General features: G+C 44.3%; 1 protein-coding gene across 2 annotated transcripts in view; it reads right to left on the reverse strand.

Annotated features, from left to right (window-relative positions):
- Positions 1 to 18,703, reverse strand: part of LOC124596204 (division abnormally delayed protein-like) — a 1,031,505-nt gene that overhangs the window by 627,803 nt on the left and 384,999 nt on the right. The gene's annotated exons all lie outside the window — the stretch shown is intronic.

An 18,703-nucleotide genomic window follows, 5' to 3' on the forward strand; every position in this document is an offset into this window, starting at 1 on the left:
TCACAAAGAACGATGGGATTTTTATGGATGACAATGTGCCCTATCACCGAGCCATAATTGTTCGTGATTGATTTAAAGAACATTCCGGACAATTCGAGCCAATGAGATGGCCATCCATTGAACATTTATGGGACATAATCGAGAAGTTAGTGCACTAAATCCTGCACCGGCAACATTTTCGCAGTAATGAACGGCTGTAGAGGAACCATGGCTCAGTATGTCTGCAGGGGACTTCCAACGATTTGTCGAGTCCATGTCACGTCGAGTGGCTCACTTACGCCGGGCAAAAGCAGGTCTGATACGATATTACGAGGTATCCCAAGACTTTTGTCGCCTCAGTATAACATCAGCTAACACAGCGAGAAAATTTTTGAGACATACGTGTGACAGCTATGTTGGAAAAACCCACTCAGTTTCTTCTCTCTCTCTCTCTCTCCCTCTCTCTCTCTCTCTCTCTCTCTCTCTCCCTCCCTCACCCCCCTCTTTTTAATATTAAGAAGTAACATGTGCAGTTCTCGGGGATATGCAGCCCCTCCTATTCACCCCTCCCCCTCTCCCAAACCCGCCGATTCGGTGGGTCTCCGGTACGTGTCGACGATCAGTCTGATATCTCTGGTGGGATCATCAAATATCTGTGGTGGGAACGGGTGGAAACAGGAATAGCCTGTTAGCTGCTCTACACGGTAGGTGGGGGGTGCGGCAGCGACGCGCGTCGCGGCGCCTGTGTGTTGTCGCGTGCCGGTGGCGCCTGCGATAAATCAGGCGACGCCTGACCGGGCAGGGCGTCTTCCAGGAAGGGCGGGACGCGCCGCGCCGAGGCGTGGGCGGCGTCTACAGCGGCCGCCGTCTGCCGGCGACGCCGCTTCCGGCGCACAGCCGCCCCGCCTCAGTCCGCCGCTTCCACCTCCACACAGGGCCTTCAGACTGGCAACACGTCACGCTACTAGACGTACCCAACGATTTAATCATTTCGCGTGTGGCAACTGCAGCATCGCTAGCAGCAGCAACAGCACCATCAGTTGCTTTAGGTACACTACTGGCCATTAAAATTGCTACACCAAGAAGAAATGCAGACGATAAACGGGTATTCATTCGAAAAATATATTATACTAGAACTGAAATGGGATTACATTTTCACGCAGTTCGGGTGCATAGATCCTGAGAAATCAGTACCTCGAACAACTACCTCTGGCCGTAATAACGGCCTTGGTACGCCTGGGCAATGAGTGAAACAGAGTTTGGATGGTATGTACAGGTACAGTTGCTCATGCAGCTTCAACACGAGACCACAGTATTGTGACGAGCCAGTTTCTCGGCCACCATTGACCAGACGTTTTCAATTGGTGAGAGATCTGGAGAATGTGCTGGCCAGGGCAGCAACATGCGGACGTGCATTATCTTGCTGAAATGTAGGATTTCGCAGGGAACGAATGAAGGGTAGAGCCACGGGCCGTAACACATCTGAAATGTAACTTCCACTGTTCAAAGTGCCATCAATGGGAACAAAAGGTGACCGAGACGTGTAACAAATGACACCCCATACCATCACGCCGGGTGATACGCCAGTATGGCAATGACGAATACACGCTTCAAATGTGCGCTCACCGCGATGTCACCAAACACTGATGCGACCATCATGATGCTGTGAACAGAACCTGGATTCATCCGAAAAAATGACGTTTTGCCATTCGTGCATCCAGGTTCGTCGTTGAGTACACCATCGCAGGCGCTCCTGTCTGTGATGCAGCGTCAAGGGTAACCGCAGCCATGGTCTCTGAGCTGATAGTCCATGCTGCTGCAAACGTCGTCGAACTGTTCATGCAGATGGTTGTTGTCTTGCAAACGTCCCCATCTGTTGACTCAGGGATCGAGACGTGGCCGCACGATCCGTAACAGCCATGCTGATAAGATGCCTGTCATCTCGACTGCTAGTGATACGAGTCCGTTGGGATCCAGCACGGCGTTCCGTATTACCCTCCTGAACCCACCGATTCCATATTCTGCTAACAGTCATTGGATCTCGACCAACGCGAGCAGCAATGTCGCGACACGATAAACCACAATCGCGATAGGCTACAATCCGACCGTTATCAAAGTCGGAAACGTGATAGTACGCATTTCTCCTCCTTGCACGAGGCATAACAACAACGTTTCCCCAGGCAACGCCGGTCAACTACTGTTTGTGTATGAGAAATCGGTTGGAAACTTTCCTCAGGTCAGCACGTTGTAGGTGTCGCCACCGGCGCCAACCATGTGTGAATGCTCTGAAAAGCTATCATTAGCATATCACAGCATCTTTTTCCTGTCCGTTAAATTTCGCGTCTGTAGCACGTCATCTTCCTGGTGTAGCAGTTTTAATGGCCAGTAGTTTAATTGTATTTGTTGTAGTAGGAGCAGCAGCAGTACACTGATGTGCAGAACTTAAGGACAAAAGTAACTTCCGCATGATCTGTCAATGCCATGTAATACACGAGGGTGAGTCAATTATTATCCGCAATTTATTTACATTTTTGTTTATTTTGGTAGTGTTGTCGTTTTACGTTGATGACGCATGCTCTGTTTATTTGTTATTATATCTTTGCAATTTTCGAGCTGCTAGGTTAGTTTCGTTATCGCGGCCATGCTGTTAGTCATGGCTGCTCCCCTATTTGCACCAAAAATGAGTAACGTTCAGTGATCCGTTTTTTGGGGTCCAAAGGCGTATCAGTGGGCGAAATTCATCAAAGACTTTCGGTACAGTACGGGAACAGCGTTTTGTCACAACAGAGTGTCGACGAATGGATTGAAAAATTCCAAGTGGTTGCGCAAGTGCTATGTACGATGGAGGAGCTGGACGATCGTTTACCGCCACAAATGAAGGAACCATTGAGGGTTCACGTGAAGTGATTCTCTTAGAGAGACGATTAACTATTGACGAAGTGGCACATCGTCTACAAATTAGTCACGGTTCTGCCTACGAAATCATCCACAACAGACTTGGGTTTCAAAAACTTTGTGCAAGATGGGTCTCAAAACAACTCACACAGTTGCAGAAACAAACGCGCTTGGACATCTGCAAAAAACATTTGGATCCCTATGGTAACGAAAGGGACAACTTCTTAGACAGGGTCATTACTGGTGACGAAACATGGATCCATCATTATGAGCCGGAGAATAAACGGAAGAATATGGAATGGAAATATCCAAATTCGTCGTGCAAGAAAAAGTTCAAGACCCAACCGTCCACAGGAAAACTGATGCTTACTGCTTTTTGGACTCACAAGGTCTAGTACTCTAACATTATGGGTAAAGGGTCACAACAATAAACAATCTGCGTCACAGTGAGATGCTTACTGCCTGGCTAAAGCCTGCAATTCGAAGCAAACGCCGAGGATTGCTGTAAAAAGGTGTCGTGTTGTTGCACGACAATGCCCGTCAGCATACTGCTGCCTACACTCCTGAAACGCTCCACAAACTCAAATTTGAAGTACTGGATCATCCTCCATATAGTCCTGATCTTGCCCCTTCTGACTATCACTTGTTTGGTCCACTCAAACAGGCATTAAGCGGCCGTCAATTTGCCTCGGACGAAGCAGTGAAAGAAGCGGTTCATTCCTGGCTCGCACCTCTACCGAGAACCTTCTTTTATGAGGGCATCAGGAAACTTGTACAACGATGGACCAAGTGCGTTGAAACGCAAGGAGACTATGTTGAAAAATGATGTTCTTGCAAGTATCGTATTTGATTACAATAAAATTTTAGAACTAATTTGCGGATAATAATTGACTTACCCTCATAGCTCGATGACACTTGGACCATACATAAAGCCGGCCGGGGTGGCCGAGCAGTTCTAGGCGCTACAGTCTGGAACTGCGCGACCGCTACGGTCGCAGGTTCGAATCCTGCCTCGGGCATGGATGTGTGTGATGTCCTTAGGTTAGTTAGGTTTAAGTAGTTCTAAGTTCTAGGGGACTGATAACCTCAGAAAGTTAAGTCCCATAGTGCTCAGAGCCATTTGAAACCATTTTTGAACCATACATAAAAAGAACTGCTATAATATGTAGAGAAATCAGCTGAAATAAACAGTCAAGGAGACGAACAGAAATGACACGTTTATTCAAAGACAATCGCTACACTAAGTTAGCGCATTTATGATGCTCCCCTGGACCTTACGAAAGATGTGACATGATTCTTAAGAGGCTGTGTGACCATGCTCTGCAACGTGCTCCCATGCTGGTTACAGGGTTCGTAAGGAGCTATTGTGGTAGTGCGTTACTTTCCTCTACCAGCGAGAGTGGACAACTGATGAACAATCACCGGAGCCCGTAGACATACTGCGATACATTTTCACAATGCTGAACACCTTCCCACATGGAGAGAGGTAGTGAGAACATCTTATGCACCCAGAAACATTTTCCAACTAATTGTTTCGGTGGTTCAGGTATTGCTGTGTGAGGAGCCATAATGTTTCCAGAATGAGATGTTTCCAGAATGAGAATGTGCTCTGATATGAAATTTCCTGGCAGATTAAAACTGTGTGCCGGACCGAGACTCGAACTCGGGACCTTTGCCTTTCGCGGGCAAATGCTCTACCACTGATCTACACAATTACGATTCACGACCCCTCCTGACATCTGCCAGTACCTCGTCTCCTACCTTCCAAACTTCACAGAAGCTCTACTGCGAACCTTGCAGAACTAGCACTCCTGGAAGAAAGGATATTGCGGAGACATGGCTTAGCCACAGCCTGGGAAATGTTTGCAGAATGAGATTTTCACTTTGGAGCGGAGTGTGCGCTGATGTGAAACTTCCTGGAAAATTAGGAGACAAGGTACTGGCAGATCTAAAGTTGTGAGAGGGGGGGGGGGCGTGGGTCGTGCTTGGGTAGCTCAGTGGTAGAGCACTTGCACGCGAAAGCAAAGATCCCGAGTTCGAGTCTCGGTCCGGTAGACAGTTTTAATCTCCCAAGAAGCTTCAGGCATAATGTTGTCTGAGTGCACCACCCTCCAGATTTTGAACACAGTACACTTCACCCATTAGCGTTATCCTGACACTGTACTCCTTCCTCAAGTGCGCCTATTCAGAGGAACATATGGCCCTGGCTTCATATCTCCGTGTAACATTTGCGCGACCGCATCGAAGCCTGCTGGTGTAAGAGCTCTTGGAATGAGAGAACATTCGATGAATGACCTGCTCTGGCAGATCCTCCGAATTGCACTACTGGACATCAAAATTGCTACACCACGAAGATGACGTGCTACAGACGCGAAATTTAACCGACAGGAAAAAGATGCTGTGATATGCAAATGATTAGCTTTTCAGAGCATTCACACAAGGTTGACGCCGGTGGCGACACCTACAACGTGCTGACATGAGGAAAGTTTCCAATCGATTTCTCATACACAAACAGTAGTTGACCGGTGTTGCCTGGTGAAACGTTGTTGTGATGCCTCGTGTAAGGAGGAGAAATGCGTACCATCACGTTTCCGACTTTGATAAACGTCGGATTGTAGCCTATCGCGATTGCGGTTTATCGTATCGCGACATTGCTGCTCGCGTTGGTCGAGATCCAATGACTGTTAGCAGAATATGGAATCAGTGGGTTCAGGAGAGTAATACGGAACGCCGTTCTGGATCTCAACGGACTCGTATCACTAGCAGTCGAGATGACAGGCATCTTAACCGCATGGCTGTAACGGATCGTGCAGCCACGTCTCTATCCCTGAGTCAACAGATGGGGACGTTTGCAAGACAACAACCATCTGCACGAACAGTTCGACGACGTTTGAAGCAGCATGGACTATCAGCTCGCAGATAATGGCTGCGGTTACCCTTGACGCTGCATCACAGGCAGGAGCGCCTGCGATGGTGTACTCAACGACGAGCCTGGGTACACGAAAAGCAAAACGTCATTTTTTCGGATGAATCCAGGTTCTGTTTACAGCATCATGATGGTCGCATCCGTGTTTGGCGACATCGCGGTGAGCGTAAATTGGAAGCGTGTATAAGTCATCGCCATACTGGCATATCACCGGGCGTGATGGTATGGTGTGCCATTGATTACACGTCTCGGTCAACTCTTGTTCGCATTGACGGCACTTTGAACAGTGGACGTTACATTTCAGATGTGTTACGATTCAAAAATGGTTCAAATGGTTCTGAGCACTATGGGACTTAACATCCGAGGTCATCAGTCCCCTAGAACCTAGAACTACTTAAACCTAACTAACCTAACGACACCACACACATCCATGCCCGAGGCAGGATTCGAACCTGCGACCGTAGCGGTCGCACGTTTCCAGACTGAAGCGCCTAGAACCGCTCGGCCACACCGGCCGGCCAGATGTGTTACGACCCGTGGTTCTATCCTTCATTCGATCCCTGCGAAACCCTACATATCAGCAGGATAATGCACGACCGCATGTTGCAGGTCTTGTATGGGCCTTTCTCGGTACAGAAATTATCGACTGTTGCCATGGCCAGCACAATCTCCAGATCTCTCATCAATTGAAAACGTCTGGTCAATGGTGGCCGAGCAACTGGCTCGTCACAATATGCCAGTCACTACTCTTGATGAACTGTGGTATCGCGTTGAAGCTGCATGGGCAGCTGTACCTGTACATGCTGTCCAAGCTCTGCTTGACTCAATGCCCAGGAGTATCAAGGCCGTTATTATGGCCAGAGGTGGTTGTTCTGGGTACTGATTTCTCAGGGTCTATGCACCCAAATTGCGTGAAAATGTAATCACATGTCAGTCCTAGTATAATATATTTGTCCAATGAATCCCCGTTTTATCATCTACATTTCTTCTTCGTGTAGCAATTTTAATGGCCAATAGTGTAAATCCCACGGAGCACGGGCGAGATGCGTTGCGGGGCGTACTGTACGCACCCACATGCACCAACGACCAGCCAAAGTTGTCAGCCGCGCTGGTGGAGGAATGAAACATCCTACCAAAAGAACTGGCAGAAGTAAAACTGTCAGGACGGGTCGTTAGTCGTGCTTGGTTAGCTCAGTTGGCAGAGCACTTGCCCGCGAAAGGCAAAGGTGCCGAGGTCGAGTTTCGGTCCGGCACAGTTTTGATCCGGCAGGAAATTTCAACTCCTTCGCAACTTTGTGACCAACATGGGAGCGCTTTGCAGAGCGTGCCGTTTGCGATTGTCGCACACCCTATACAGAGCGATGTCCAGCCTTTTGTTGTAGACATGGTCTTGATAAACCACCGTGATTTCAGTGTAATTATTGCAAGTGAATAAGTGTGTCATTTCTGTTGGTCTCATTGCATTTCTCTTGCAGTTACCTTCTGTACAATATTCTAGCAGTTCTCTCTACATACGGTCCATATTTCATCGAGCAGGACTACTTGGCAGTTGCACATCATTCGAAAGTTACTTTTGTCCTTAAGCATTGCACAGCTGTCTCGTTGTTAATGTTCCTGGTGATGTTATAGTCCGAAAACAGGTTTGTTGTAGCTTTCAGCGCCAGGATGCCCTATGAAATTCGTTTCATATCTGCAGAAGTACTATCCTGTACATCCATTTGTACGTATTATTGTATTCAAGCCTTGGTCTCCATCTGCAGTTTTCGGCTCAAGTGAGCTCCGCAGTTTTTACCTGCTCAGCGCACTGTAAAATATCTGGTTGTTGCAGCCAATAATCAATCAAAGCGTCCCATGCACTATTGCAGGCAGCTGCGTCACTAGAAAGTATCGATCCGTTTATGCTACCAAGAAGAACTGTCGTTTGTACGCCGCATAGTAGTTTGCGGGACGGGCGCCTTTATTTAGCTGACTTATCATCGAAAGGAGCGATCCTATGCTCGCATTGGCGCGCAGAAACTTATAACTTCATTACTTATTATTTGTTAAATAAAACGTCAAGTAGAAACCTGCACAAGTATAAACGGTTTCTCATCAATGTAATCATTAGGATGTACTAATGAAAATAATCCGACAGTAGCGCTTAAAAAGTAACGAAATTCCGAAACTACTTTGCGCACTGTCGTGCTGTCACGAATTTTACCGCATAGCATTGATCCGCGCTGGCACTGCGCTGAGTTCAAGTTTTGTCAGGCAACTAGTCAAGCTGAGTACTGGCGTGCGAAGTGGTTAGATTACAGAATTGATCGGCAGTCTGTACAAATGCACTTCATACCGCGAGTGTACGAGCAACGCAGACCGATTACATATTAGCAAAGTTCTTATCTATTGCCCATTAGTGTATGAAAAATATAGGCTATATATTGGATGTGCGAATTATCTTACGTGTAGATTTGTAGATCGCCTTCGGTGTGTACTTGCGACTTTGTAATCATTACGTTTTTGTTATTTTAACCAACTTTAACATCGTTAATAAAATATGTAGCATCGTTTTTTAAATCTCGGTTACCTCACTTAACAGTTCATCTGAGCCTAAATACCAGCGTAAGATAGAGCAGCAATTCATTTCAGCGAACAGTACTCTATGTATATATGACGCCTTACCTTTCACTCCTCTGCTCGCAGTGAGGACATTAGATCAGTGCGATTTACACAACATCGACATCTTTTCTTGCGCGTTAAGATCCAACTGCGACACCAACATGGACTTCTTCTTCTTCCGTATCCGGAGCACCAATTATATCTTCCCTTCCCAGTAATTAGCAACGCAGGTTGCTTTGTCATTGACTTTCAAAATATCGTCTTTAATGCATGTTATAGTCATATCTGGGCAAATCAATAGGTGGACCAAGTCCTGTATTGCTCCGCATTCACACCTACCGCTATCACTGTAGCCGCAGTTCCTCCAGTGCGCAGCCTGCCTGGATCGTTTCCTCTGAGAAGGGGTCCTTATTGTAAAGTTATTCATAGTTTTTCAGAGCTTCCTTGCTGCTACCATTGAGTCCAGAAATATACTGAGTGCGGCACCCTCTAGCTATGCGCCGTTGAGAGATTTTCTAGACGACGTCTTTAAAAGTTTCATATGATTGTACTTCTGGTTTAATTTGCAAGATATCCTTATCAAGGTCCTCTGTGAAGAGTTCGCAATGAGTTTTTTTGAAGTTGAAGCGTCTCTTGAAGGGCATTACATCTGATTTGATTACTGCCGTAATGCAGCAAGTTATTGCTCTGTGTTGCGATCTTGGAATTGGACTGCATGGACTGCAGTTTCAGTACAAATTAGGCCAATACCGTGGACACTGTGGTACGTTCTGTAGGGGAAAGGTTTTACTTTTTTTAAGTACAAAACTGTCGTTACACAAACCCTGCAACATGATGAAAACTCCCCTTACCACCAGCATGCTGATTCCACGACTTAACAGCATACCTGTCACTTCTCTTTTGATGATTCCCGCGACACGTCTGTAAAACATATTGCAGCAGTCTAGCACTGTTAAGATAGAGTACTATTTAATTTTGATAGTAAAATTTACAGAAAGTATCTAATTATACATCCTAAATATCAAAGATGAAAATTTTTAATAAAGGAAAGAAATTGTATAATAATGAGCTACAATTAACAGTACATTCATTCAGAAGATATTTTTGGGCTAACGTTAACATTTCAGTTTTGCACGAAAGTTTTGTGCGAAACACATAATTAAAACAGTGCACTCTGTCCATTTCGCCATTAAGTCATTGCACAGATTCGTTCTGGATCAATGCTAGTGTTTCTTTGGCTGTCTCGTCAGTTTCTCATATCAGTTTTTCAAACAGAACCAGAGTGGACATTATTTAGCCCACTGTAAGAAACTGCACTCTTCTCAAGTTACTCTCAAAAAAGTAAATTTTAGGATGAGTCGATTCAAACAAAACGAAATTGAGAACTGCAGCACGCGTTCGTCGTTCTCCAAAGCTCCGTGGATTCGTCTGCCCAAGTACAAGGACAGGAATATGCATTTCCTCATCAATATAATTCTGAAAATTCCACATTGCATATTAATACCAGAGTTTTGCATTCGGCAATATAGCTGCAATTATGATTTATTTTAAATTTAATTATCAAATGAACTATCAGAATTAGGTCTTGCGTTCCATTAATTACTGTGCTTTCACATTCGATTCACAGTTTTGGTATGCAAGTGCACTGCACTGAAGTGTACTCCCATTTCATTCACAGCTGGGTCCAGGAACTTGGCTGCTAATGGCGACTTGCAGGAGGCAACCAGAACCAGTTCTCAGGGCATTCGGCATCTATCTTTCAGTGCCTCCTACCTGGGGGTTCGTCAGAAAGTATCTTATCCTTTTCCGCGAGGCAAACAAGTCTGTGACCAATGGCGCCGTGGTTCCCTGAGCATGCACTACGTCCTCTGCTAGTCCCACTTGATATCGATGCGACAAGTAACCCAGTATAGGCTCTTCAAGTGTTTTGTTTTGCTTTCTTTTCTAGGAAAACTGAAGTGTCCCAGTATCCAATAAATGGAACACTCTCACTTATTTTACCTGCTCTGAACAAAGCCGGCCGGTGTGGCCGTACGGTTCTAGGCGCTTCAGTCTGGAACCGCGTCACCGCTACGGTCGCAGGTTCGAATCCTGCCTCGGGCATGGATGTGTGTGTTCTCCTTAGGTTAGTTAGGTTTAAGTAGTTCTAAGTTCTAGGGGACTGATGACCACGGATGTTAAGTCCCATGGTGCTTAGAGCCATTTGAACCATCTAAGTAGTTGCAAGGGCAACAGTCTGGATGATTGACTGATCTGGCCTTGTAACAATAACCAAAACGGCCTTGCTGTGCTGGTACTGCGAACGGCTGAAAGCAAGGGGAAACTACAGCCGTAATTTTTCCTGAGGGCATGCAGCTTTACTGTATGATTAAATGATGATGGCGTCCTCTTGGGTAAAATATTCCGGAGGTAAAATAGTCCCCCATTCGGATCTCCGGGCGGGGACTACTCAAGAGGATGTCGTTATCAGGAGAAAGAAGACTGGCGTTCTACGGATCGGAGCGTGGAATGTCAGATCCCTTAATCGGGCAGGTAGGTTAGAAAATTTAAAAAGGGAAATGGATAGGTTGAAGTTAGATATAGTGGGAATTTGTGAATTTCGGTGGCAGGAGGAACAAGACTTCTGGTCAGGTGACTACAGGGTTATAAACACAAAATCAAATAGGGGTAATGCAGGAGTAGGTTTAATAATGAATAGGAAAATAGGAATGCGGGTAAGCTACTACAAACAGCATAGTGAACGCATTATTGTGGCCAAGATAGATACGAAGCCCACACCTACTACAGTAGTACAAGTTTATATGCCAACTAGCTCTGCAGATGACGAAGAAATTGAAGAAATGTATGATGAAATAAAAGAAATTATTCAGATTGTGAAGGGAGACGAAAATTTAATAGTCATGGGTGACTGGAATTCGAGTGTAGGAAAAGGGATAGAAGGAAACATAGTAGGTGAATATGGATTGGGGGACAGAAATGAAAGAGGAAGCCGCCTGGTAGAATTTTGCACAGAGCACAACATAATCATAACTAACACTTGGTTTAAGAATCATGAAAGAAGGTTGTATACATGGAAGAACCCTGGAGATACTATAAGGTATCAGATAGATTATATAATGGTAAGATAGAGATTTAGGAACCAGGTTTTAAATTGTAAGACATTTCCAGGGGCAGATGTGGACTCTGACCACAATCTATTGGTTATGACCTGTAGATTAAAACTGAAGAAACTGCAAAAAGGTGGGAATTTAAGGAGATGGGACCTGGATAAACTAAAAGAACCAGAGGTTGTACAGAGATTCAGGGAGAGCATAAGGGAGCAATTGACAGGAATGGGGGAAATAAATACAGTAGAAGAAGAATGGGTAGCTTTGAGGGATGAAGTAGTGAAGGCAGCAGAGGATCAAGTAGGTAAAAAGACGAGGGCTAGTAGAAATCCTTGGGTAACAGAAGAAATATTGAATTTAATTGATGAAAGGAGAAAATATAAAAATGCAGTAAGTGAAACAGGCAAAAAGGAATACAAACGTCTCAAAAATGAGATCGACAGGAAGTGCAAAACGGCTAAGCAGGGATGGCTAGAGGACAAATGTAAGGATGTGGAGGCCTATCTCACTAGGGGTAAGATAGATACCGCCTACAGGAAAATTAAAGAGACCTTTGGAGATTAGAGAACGACTTGTATGAATATCAAGAGCTCAGATGGCAACCCAGTTCTAAGCAAAGAAGGGAAAGCAGAAAGGTGGAAGGAGTATATAGAGGGTCTATACAAGGGCAATGTACTTGAGGACAATATTATGGAAATGGAAGAGGATGTAGATGAAGATGAAATGGGAGATATGATACTGCGTGAAGAGTTTGACAGAGCACTGAAAGACCTGAGTTGAAACAAGGCCGCCGGAGTAGACAATATTCCATTGGAACTACTGACGGCCGTGGGAGAGCCAGTCCCGACAAAACTCTACCATCTGGTGAGCAAGATGTATGAAACAGGCGAAATACCCTCAGACTTCAAGAAGAATATAATAATTCCAATCCCAAAGAAAGCAGGTGTTGACAGATGTGAAAATTACCGAACTATCAGCTTAATAAGTCACAGCTGCAAAATACTAACACGAATTCTTTACAGACGAATGGAAAAACTAGTAGAAGCCAACCTCGGGGAAGATCAGTTTGGATTCCGTAGAAACACTGGAACACGTGAGGCAATACTGACCTTACGACTTATCTTAGAAGAAAGATTAAGGAAAGGCAAACCTACGTTTCTAGCTTTTGTAGACTTAGAGAAAGCTTTCGACAATGTTGACTGGAATACTCTCTTTCAAATTCTAAAGGTGGCAGGGGTAAAATACAGGGAGCGAAAGGCTATTTACAATTTGTACAGAAACCAGATGGCAGTGGTAAGAGTCGAAGGGCACGAAAGGGAAGCAGTAGTTGGGAAGGGAGTGAGACAGGGTTGTAGCCTCTCCCCGATGTTATTCAATCTGTATATTGAGCAAGCAGTAAAGGAAACAAAAGAAAAATTCGGAGTAGGTATTAAAATTCATGGAGAAGAAATAAAACCTTTGAGGTTCGCCGATGACATTGTAATTCTGTCAGAGACAGCAAAGGACTTGAAAGAGCAGTTGAATGGAATGAACAGTGTCTTGAACAAAAGCAAAACAAGGATAATGGAATGTAGTCTAATTAAGTCGGGTGATGCTGAGGGAATTAGATTAGGAAATGAGGCACTTAAAGTAGTAAAGGAGTTTTGCTATTTGGGGAGCAAAATAACTGATGATGGTCGAAGTAGAGAGGATATAAAATGTAGGCTGGCAATGGCAAGGAAAGCGTTTCTGAAGAAGAGAAATTTGTTAACATCCAGTATTGATTTAAGTGTAAGGAAGTCATTTCTGGAAGTATTCGTATGGAGTGTAGCCATGTATGGAAGTGAAACATGGACGATAAATAGTTTGGACAAGAAGAGAATAGAAGCTTTCGAAATGTGGTGCTACAGAAGAATGCTGAAGATTAGATGGGTAGATCACATAACTAATGAGGAAGTATTGAATAGGATTGGGGAGAAGAGAAGTTTGTGGCACAACTTGACCAGAAGAAGGGATCGGTTGGTAGGACATGTTCTGAGGCATCAAGGGATCACCAATTTAGTACTGGAGGGCAGCGTGGAGGGTAAAAATCGTAGGGGGAGACCAAGAGATGAATACACTAAGCGGATTCAGAAGGATGTAGGTTGCAGTAGGTACTGGGAGATGAAAAAGCTTGCACAGGATAGAGTAGCATGGAGAGCTGCATCAAACCAGTCTCAGGACTGAAGACCACAACAACAACAACAAGTCCAAAATCGCCGTGAGCATTGAGGAAATCATCCCAACTATCCACTAGGTTCAAGATGCCCGTCTGATAACGCACTGTGTCCTTCTGCATGATGGAGTGTGTAACTGCCTGCTGCGTATCCTCATCGCACAGGAAGGCCTTTTGTAAGGGGCCGAAGGCGCGATAATCACATGGGGAGAGATCAGGACTACAGTGCGGGTGCTCCAGTGTCTCCCACTCGGGTGAGGCTGGCCACCCAGATCGACTGGCGTCTTGTGTCAAATCACGACCAGGACGGAACTTGGCGCACCATTCCACGACAGTGGCTTAGGTCAGACATGCCGTCCCATACATATTCTTCATTCCCCGATTGGTGTCTACTGGCATTTGTCCTTCGATAGCCAATAAAAGAATAACAGCACTTTGGTCCAGTTTGAGCGCATCTGGAAATGACGTCGCCATGGTTCAAGTTTCCGCATTTTCCACATGCAGGTCGGAAAGACACGAATGCCACACTAATAATGCAACACTAGTCTCTTCCCTAGAGGTTGGTGCTTATATACCAGCAACAGAGTCGTGCTACGTTGCATATACGCTGAAGCAGCACCCTTAAAAGAAAACTTATTGATTACCCCATATGTTGGCCGGCCGTGGTGGTCTAGCGGTTCTAGGCGCTTAGTCCGGAACCGCGGGACTGCTACGGTCGCAGGTTCGAATCCTGCCTCGGGCATGGATGTGTGTGATGTCCTTAGGTTAGTTAGGTTTAATTAGTTCTAAGTTCTAGGCGACTGATGACCTCAGAAGTTAAGTCGCATAGTGCTCAGAGCCATTTGAACCATTTGAACCCATATGTTGTTGTTGTGGTCTTCAGTCCAGAGACTGGTTTGATGCAGCTCTCCATGCTACTCTATCCTGTGCAAGCTTCTTCATCTCCCAGTACCTACTGGTGATCCTTTGATGCCTCAGAACATGTCCTACGAACCGATCCCTTCTTCTAGTCAAGTTGTGCCACAAACTCCTCTTCTCCCCAATTCTATTCAATACCTCCTCATTACAAAATTGTTAAGGCTTTCGTGGCCACTTGTTGACAAACTGCCTATTGGCTTCTGTCTTGGGTTCTTCGGCCGACGTTCATCTAATGATTTTCCTGACGTTTCGCCAGCACGAGTGGCTGGCATTGTCAAAGCTCCACCACCAGCAATGGAGGGTGAAGCTTTGACAATGCCAGCCACTCGTGCTGGCGAAACGTCAGCAAATTCATTAGATGAACGTCGGCCGAAGAACCCGAGACAGAAGCCAATAGGCAGTTTGTCACCTCCTCATTAGTTATGTGATCTACTCATCTAATCTTCAGCATTCTTCTGTAGCACCACATTTCGAAAGCTTCTATTCTCTTCTTGTCCAACCTATTTATCGTCCATGTTTCACTTCCATACATGGCTACACTCCATACAAATACTTTCAGAAACGATTTCCTGACACTTATATCTTTACTCGATGTTACTAAATTTCTGTTCTTCAGAAACGCTTTTCTTGGCATTGCCAGTCTACATTTTATATCCTCTCTACTTCGACCATCATCAGTTATTTTGCTCCTCAAATAGAAAAACTCATTTACTACTTTAAACGTTTCATTTCTTAATCTAATTCCCGCAGTATCACTCGATTTAATTCGACTACATTCCATTATTCTCGTTTTGCTTTTGTTGATGTTCAGCTTATATCCTCCTTTCAAGACACTGTCCATTCCGTTCATTGCTCTTCCAGGTCCTTTGCTGTCTCTGACAGAATTACAATGTCATCGGCGAACCTCAAAGTTTTTATTTCTTCTCCACGGATTTTAATACCTACTCCGAACTTTTCTTTTGTTTCCTTTACTGCTTGCTCAATTACAGATTGAGTAGCATCGGGGAGAGGCTACAACCCTGTCTCACTCCCTTCCCAACCAGTGCTTCCCCTTCATGTCCCTCGACTCTTATAACTGCCATCTGGTTTCTGTACAAATTGTAAATAGCCTTTCGCCCCCTGTATTTTACCCGTGCCACTCTGAGACTTTGGAAGAGAGTATTCCAGTCAACATTGTCAAAAGCTTTCTCTAAGTCTACAAATGCTAGAAATATAGGTTTGCCTCTCCTTAATCTATTTTCTAAGAGTTATAGGGTCAGTCTGCCACACCTATTCCTACATTTCTACGGAATCCAAACTGATCTTCCCCGAGGTCGGCTTCTACCAGTTTTTCCATTCGTCTATAAAGAATTCGTGTTAGTATTTTGTAACCATGGCTTATTAAACTGATAGTCCGGTAATTTTCACATTTGTCAACATCTGCGTTCTTTAGGATTGGAATTATTATATTCTTCTTGAAGTCTGAGGGTATTTCGCCTGTCTGATACCCCATATAACATATCCACATATTTCTATAAAATTTTCTCTGTGGTCAAGCTGCACCATGGCTGAAGCTTTCGAAGACTGTTACCATCTTCACCGTCAGCTCTCGTCGAAGAAAGTGCGAAACAGAAAGCTCGAGTTTAAAGTCAGGCGTGTCGTGGCTTGAATTCGAAGAAAATTTGACACGTTGATGCCACTGCGAAAGACAAAAATGTCATGATCATGTTTTTCACGTCATTAGTGGATCCATTTGTGATTCATTACTATGTTTAAAGGCTGCTTTATTCGCCATTTTTTGAAATTTGTTAATTTTAGTATTAGTTATTAATCTCTGCACCGAGCTGACATTTTATTAAGTTGTGATGTTATTAGTACTACTGTACTTCTTAATAGGTAATTACATTATTTGCGAAAATACTGAGATTGCAAACTAATGTTGTCTGTAAATGATCAATATAAAATACTAACAGTAATGTATGTAACTCAGTGGCTCTCTCACACCCGAAACACGCTAAAATGAGAGGGAATGTGAATGGATGCCCAAGGGAAAAGGGAATTAGCATCTACCCAAGAAATGCGTCGGAGTCTTCACGTTGCGTGACTAACAGTAACATGTAATATGAAATACTACGCAAAATATAATGAAGAGAAGCAGGCAGAAATCATTAGCCACTTTATTCAAGAAAGTTGATCTTCCCTGTCGCCACGTAAAATTTGACCTCATCACATAATAAAGCAATAAAATAAAATTGAATATATTAGAAAACTAAGAAAGAATGTGACTGCACATGTATACGAAAGTGTACAATATTCAGAGGAGATAAGTAGTGAGTTTTCTATACGACAAAATTCTCACAGATGTGCCGTTTCTTCCGCTTAGAATCCATGTAGGCTTTCCAGCTGAACGTCCTTCAGGGCATTTCTCAGTTATTTTTGACTGCTTCGTATGCAACACGTTGACACTGTAATTTGATTTGCAGAGTCAACCAACATTAATTTATTTATTTACCCTCTAATTACCTGCAGGATGGATAAACAAATAAATTACTTTTTACGTGACGTTGCAGGTTCTTGAAAGCTGATTACACTCTCACCGAGAGAGCTAACATGCGTGTCATTTATGGGGAGGCACGATGCAGCAGTGGAGCAAAAATATGTGTGCAGAAAGATTTCGAGGAAGGAGGTTACGTGCATAGACAATTACTAACACGAGGATGCCAGTTGCGCATTAATATAAACGGACGACATTTCCAGCAACATACTTCAAAAACAACTTGGTGTCTTTATGCCACTAGCGTCAAAATATTCATGGACCGTTCTGTCACATAAAAAGTGGTTCTTTTTTATGTCTTCGAAACTATATAATGTTCTGTATACGTAATTTTTTTACGTCCTGCACACATATATATATAATAATATGTAGATTACAAAACTTCAAGACATTGGAATACGCTACATTTGTTGTTTTTGTGATATCTGAAATAAACCGTCTGCACCTATATGTGCCAGTCCTCTGGACAAACAGCACTCGACAAGTGTTGCGTACGTGGAGCGTCCGATTAGTACGCTCGCATATAAAATTCATGTGTGAATACAGAAATAATTGCTGCGTTCTCGCGTGCGTTCTCACAGTGTAGATCTAACGAAAAATAACTGTCGATTGCGAGTGTTCTAAATATACTTTTATCACCGCTATTCGTGATTGTTGCGGCCAGTCTCGGGGAGATAAAGGTTTCGGGCCAAAGAGCGACCCAGGCATGGATTCCTCGGTGCATGACGGACGGCGATACAGCGGAGCCGGCGATTGGAGAGAGTCTTATAAGTGGTGTGTAACTGCGTTGACGTTCTCAAGCTATATCTTTACCAGTAAACAAACGTCTGCTACAATTACGAGAGTTTTCATCCAGAGAGAAAGAAAAGGGAAACGAAGATAGTGTTGTAACACATCGCCAAAAACGCCGTGTTCTTTCAAAGTGACCATCCCGGCATTTACTTTAAAGGAGTTAGGAAAATCACAGAGAAACCTAAACTGCGTAGCCAGACCGGAATTTGAATCCATGTGCTACCGGATACAATTCCAGCATCTTGCCACTGCGCCACATCGCTCGATTGAAAACGTATCACCAGCACTGACAGCATTCTACATGATCAAGTGAAGTCATCGTTCATTCACGTGTTCGTCTATACCACTCAGTTTACGAAAAGAAAGGCTATCAGCTCGCAGGCCGCTGAGACACCTTCGACTCTTGTTATTGCAGCTTGTGTATGCAGCCACCTTTTCAGTTGCCCCACAAGGATGCCGATGAAAAAAAATCTGTGGCGATCGAGAAAGAATTAGACTCACCGAAGTCAACCACTTGATTCCCCCCCCCCCCTTCCTACACACACACACACACACAGAATTTTGTGTTTCAGAAGTGGTGGTCAATATTCAGGGATATAACAGGAATGATCATTCGAAACAAAAAAGTCAAGTAAACATGGGGTCTAAAACGCATACCTTAAGAGCTATCAGCAATTCTTGATCTTCGATACCGTGAAACAAATCTCTTCTACTGGAAGCTCTTTGCTTTCCACATTTTGGGAAGTGGTAGTATGGACCAA

The sequence above is a fragment of the Schistocerca americana genome, chromosome 2, assembly GCF_021461395.2.
Source record: "Schistocerca americana isolate TAMUIC-IGC-003095 chromosome 2, iqSchAmer2.1, whole genome shotgun sequence".
NCBI classification, from domain to species: domain Eukaryota; kingdom Metazoa; phylum Arthropoda; class Insecta; order Orthoptera; family Acrididae; genus Schistocerca; species Schistocerca americana.